Genomic DNA, 6,000 nt, shown 5'->3' with positions numbered 1-6,000 from the left:
AGAATAGTACAGAGACCGTCCTCACTTTGTGTTCAGTCTGGACTTTTGTGTGTTAGTGCATGTATGTTGGTATCACATAATCACTGTCACCTCCATGGGAGTGACTTAACATTAAGTGAGGTCAGGAAAGTCGGGTCCGCTCATCAGTCATAAGGAGACGTTTCCTGTGTCAGCTTGTCTCCATGTACGTCCAAAGGTGCAGTAATGTGCCTCACAGGGACAGTTATGGTGAGTCCATCAGTGGCTCACTAATAGGAGGAGTCATTGACATTGAGAGTGTTGATGTCCGCTTGGTGCACACATTAACTGGCATGTACACTATGCACACTCACATTCCCGGCAGGCATATGAGCACACAATCACACCATCCAGGAATGTGTCCACTTACACATTAGGGGTGGGAATCACATACTGTATGAACTCACTAAACCATCACAATATTCTTCCCATGATAACGATACATCACAATAAATGCGATTTTGCGATACACAGTATAACACAAAGAAATAATCTACAATATATCACATATACATATATTACATGTTGCCATCTTCATCTTGCCTCATCATTTCAGTTTCCCAGTTTCATTTTTTTTTCTGATCTGAAAAGGTTAAGTTTGCCCTCTTGTGATGTAAAAGTTAATATACAGTATGTGATTTACAGATAAATTGTACAGAAAACATACACTTCTGTCAGTTACTGGGTTATCCAAATTTTAATTGGTTAAATTCTTAACAGAAATTAATCTATTAATGATTCAGAGCTGAAATTATTACAGCTGTGGTTATCGTCATCTCACGGATGTTGGTTTTTATCACTGTCCAGATGAGGCGAAGACTCTCAGCTATACCGAGCAGCATTTTTTTTGTTTGACTATCAGCACAGCACACCAAATCTAGCCGTATATCTCCACATATCAAAGTGCAGACAGTCAAGGTTATTTAGGAGTTTCAGACTCCATCTTCAGTCATGGTGAGATTGAAGTGAATCTCCAGTTCATCACACACTGAGAAGACAATTGTTGACTGTAAATTTAACAATTAGTAAGAACAGTTATGTCACTCTGCATTCCCAAATCTATTTAATGTAAAACACTGACAGAAAGTTAATTAACTAATAAACTAACAAGATACTTAACATCCCACTGAATGTGTATGAGCTATAAGAAAACACTCAAACTTAATGGAAGCTCTTTATCACACACATAAACTACATTACAGTTTCACTAAGCATTTCATAATGTGCTGTTATTTTTAACTCTGTAATAACATGTTCTGTTTGCCTCCAGCACAGAGAAATCTAAAACTGATTCTTCATTTACAAGGAAAAAGTACAAACAATAGATTTATATTCAAAGTGTACAGCACAGACACACACAGGTCAGCATTTTAACAGTAAACTATGACTCAAAGTGAATGACCCTGCCGTACCTCTAAATGGCCACAAGGGGCAGACGTGATAACCACGAAGAGAAAAATGGATACATCAATTCATGGGAGGATGAGTCCTGATTCATGAGGTGCTTCAAATCCAAATACATACTGAGCTGAGACAGTTTTCGCAATGGGCCTATTTGTTTGAGTCAGAACCCCTGTGGTACTTGTGCATAATGCTAATCAAAGTACAGCTGTAAACCACATTTGCACCTGTTTGACATTCATAGAGAACATTGAGAACACTAAAGGTGGACAGGACCACATGACCCAGCTGAAAGGACCACAACCACCTGTAGAGAGCACAAAGAAAAAGTAATTCTGTTTTCTTTTCACTACCCCTGTATGAAAAAAAATCACCAGGGCAACCAATGATCATTTTCATTGTCGACTTATCAGTCGATTATTTTCCATTCACAATCTTAACACAAAAGGAAAGATATTGTATAAGCCTGAGCTGTACTGTCCATTCATTTCATTTATGGTTCAGTGTTTGTCTATATTCAGCAGGTTGTCTTTACACAAAAACCTCTAAAATAAAGAATTTACTTTTAAAGAGGATCAGAATAGTACAGAAACCGTCCTCGCTTTGTATTTAGACTGGACTTTGTGCGTTAGTGGATTTAAGTTTTTCTAACATAATCACTGTCACCTCCATGGGAGTGACTGAACATGAAGTGAGGACAGTCAAGTCCACTCCTCAGTCATAAGCCAAGGACTGTTTCCTGTGTTGCCTTGTTTAAGCACATCCATAACTATGGCGCTGTGCCTTAAAGGGACAGTTATGGTGAGTCCATTAGTGGCTCACTGACTTTCCCTAATAGGAGGAGTCATTGACATTGAGAGTGTTGATGTCCGCTTGGTGCACACATTAACTGGCATGTACACTTTGCACACTCACATTCCCAGCAGGCATATGAGCACACAATCACACCATCCAGGAATGTATCCACTCACACAAAGACAGGATAGAACAAACCTATAATACAAACCTATAATACAAAACACACACACACACACACACACACACACACACACACACACACACACACACACACACACACACACACACACACACACACACACACACACACACACACACACACACATACACACACACACACACACACACACACACACACACAAGGGGAGGCGGAGCAGGGAGCAGCATCGTGACCAGTGGCTTGGCAGAAGCCCTCAAGGTGAACATTTTGAGTAAGGAGCATTTCAAATTCAGAACAGAAGATCAAACTGGTGTCGAAACTGCAGAGTAGCTGGCGGCACCAGATGCAGACAGTCTTTTGGCAGAGGAACAGTTTTTGGTGCCTGAATTTCAAACATAAAAGTCAGAGGCTCAGAGCTGAAATTATTACAACTGTGGTTATCGTTATCTCACGTATGGTGGTTTTTATGACGGTCCAGATGAAGCGAAGACTCTCAGCTATACCGAGCAGCAGTTTTTTTGTTTGACTATCAGCACAGCACACCAAATCTAGCCGTATATCTCCACATATCGCAGTGCAGACAGTCAAGGTTATTTAGGAGTTTCAGACTCCATCTTCAGTCATGGTGAGATTGAAGTGAATCTCCAGTTCATCACACACTGAGAAGACAATTGTTGACTGTAAATTTAACAATTAGTAAGAACAGTTATGTCACTCTGCATTCCCAAATCTATTTAATGTAAAACACTGACAGAAAGTTAATTAACTAATAAACTAACAAGATACTTAACATCCCACTGAATGTGTATGAGCTATAAGAAAACACTAAAACTTAATGGAAGCTCTTTATCACACACATAAACTACATTACAGTTTCACTAAGCATTTCATAATCTGCTGTTTAGCAGTAATTAGCAATATGACAATGTGATTAACATAATAATATTATGTTTGTTTATAAACAGAGCCACTAGAGTCTGAGTGCAAAAAAAGATTGATAGGCTGTGCACATTTAGTGCCGAGGCCAGCAACAAGGAGACCAATCAAAAGTGGGTGGAGTGAAGTGTTTTTTGGGGTGACAGGACGAGACATGGCAGAATTAAATTCAAAGAAAATGAAAACTGCACCAACATGGTAACATATTGAATTGGAAGCTGACGAAAGAGGTGAGACAAAAAGCATAGATAAGGCAATGTGTGAACCTTGTATTAAAAAAGTAGTAGTTATGGTAAAAGGTGGTCATACATCTAACTTAAAGATCAAGAAATCTCTGTACACCTGAGTAGTGATGAATGTGCGAACAAAAATGAAAAAAGGCTCCCACACACTGTCACGCTCACTGATATGTATTTATTGAGTTGCTATGTTTCGGTCCCTCAGACTTTCATCAGGCATATTGGCATATATCTAACTTGCATTCACCTGCGAAAACACCATATCCCCATTGCTGCACATATGGGCTCCACAGTGAAAGGGTGACAGTCTTTAGTACAAAAAAAGTTCAGTTGAACGGTGGTTGTGAGAAACAGAAACACAATGTGTTGCTCAGTTGTCCCAACTCTGGTGCTGCTACGCTCTAATTCATGAGCTCTCATTATGTTCCACTCAGGAGTGGCTCAGTCACCTGCGATACCAAGAGTCTACCTACCAGTTTTACTGGTCCGGTCCAGTATTTGGCTTTGTATAAAACCAGTCTGAGAATGTTTACATGTTCTCAACTCTACTACACACAGCATTATAATAGTGGATACTCACTAAAAGTGAATGACCCTACAGTACCTCTAAACGCCCACAAAGGGCAGACATGATAACCACGAGGAAAAATAATGAATACATAATTTCATAATGCTTCTCTTATCAAAGTACAGCTGTAAACCACATTTGCACCTGTTTGACATTTATAGAAAACACTGAGAACACTAAAGGTGGACCAGGCCACCAGAGCCCCGCTAAAGGGGGAAAACCACCTGTACAAACCACAAAGAAAAAGTAGCACTAACCTTTCCACCAACCTTGTATGAAAAAACAATGATGATTTCCTTTACTCTGTCTGTAATAACAACGTAATACCTACTTCTTTTATTACTTACTGTCAGTCCCTCAAGGTACCAAAATTTGGCAAAGATTGATCTAACGTCAATTGGTATTTGGTAGTACCGGAAAGAATCGGTCACTATTTTTAAAAGTACGTAGTTCAGAATCCAACTCGTGATGTTACCACGACATTCACACAAGACTCTTCCTCCATCAGGAGTCCTGATTGCTGATTGATTTCTGAGAGCAGACTTATCGTAACACAGTTCAACTCCAGCGAACCCCAAACATCTTGGTTCAGTTGGACTCAGGTACTGTTTCTTGATTTGATACTAGGTTTGAAAAAAAAGGTTTATTTACTTACATTTTCCATGAATAACTCCCAGACCTGGAATAAACTGACCGTTCGAACTCTCACTAAGATGCTGAAATATTTCTTGTATTGTTGGTGATTGTTGTTGTAGGCCTGGATGCTCTTTGGATCATTGTCCTCTAGAGAGGGCATCACTGAATACCAATTGTTTGCACATCTGACCAGAACAAAGGCTTTATCTTTCTTTCTGAGTGCATCATCCTCCCTGAAATCACATTGAACAGTTCCCAACTGAGAGTACAACTGATTAATAGCACCAGCAGCAGCGATGGCAGCCAAATAATTACATTTTCCAACCCAAAATAAACATCAGCATGGAGTCAGTCAGAGTTGTCTTGTTTTCTGATCTGTGGTGCAGAAAACTCTGCATTCATTTGGATTATCTGGTCTGTCATCATGACATCTCTCTCTGTAGGGTTCACACCGAGTTCCCCAGCTCTGGGCTACAAATCTATTTGTATGTGTGAGCGAACTACTGAGTGAGAAAGAGAGAGAGAGAGAGAGAGAGAAAGAGGCTGACAGAAGCAGGTTTCCTTCACGAAGCGTTGACGTTGCCTTTGATGCTGGCTTCCCCTCTGTATCAGATTCTGGCAAACAGATGATAATCTAGCATTGGCCTGTAGAGCAAATTACACACATGCACACACACATACACCGTCTCTACTGATCAGCTGTAACCACCCACTTTCCCTCCATGTGGTCTCCATGTACTCCAGTGCTGGAACCATTAGATGCCAGGGGCAGAAAGCCAGCTCGCACTTTGTCCCATTACACTGTCAACGCTAATATCAGCCGTCCGCTCCACGTTATAATGCTACGCATCCTGACCTTTTACTGTGTACTGTAATACTCGACATCAAACAAAGTCAAAACACGGCGGTGCGTTTTACTCTCAGCTTGTTTGCAGTTGATAATTCATATATTTAAATGTTAATATGTTGAACCCTTCTTCGTGTATCTCAATTGCTTTGAGCCTTGTTGTTGGGTTTGTCGGTTCGTTGGGTGGTGAGGCTGAAGGAATAATCAAATAATGAACAAGATGTTGGAATACAGACGAAGGTTCCCCCACGGGCCTTTTTGAATATTAATGTGATGTTTGCTCTGTGAGCGTTTGTGTATCTTTGGTCAAAACAACAAAACGGAAGAAAACTTACATCGATTCAGACTCCCCCGAGGCTTTTTGTCGTATTGACCCCGCTGAAACAGTTAAATCACA

This window comes from Scomber scombrus, chromosome 6 (assembly GCF_963691925.1).
Source record: "Scomber scombrus chromosome 6, fScoSco1.1, whole genome shotgun sequence".
Classification (NCBI taxonomy): Eukaryota; Metazoa; Chordata; class Actinopteri; order Scombriformes; family Scombridae; genus Scomber; species Scomber scombrus.
This window is presented reverse-complemented; position numbering follows the sequence as displayed.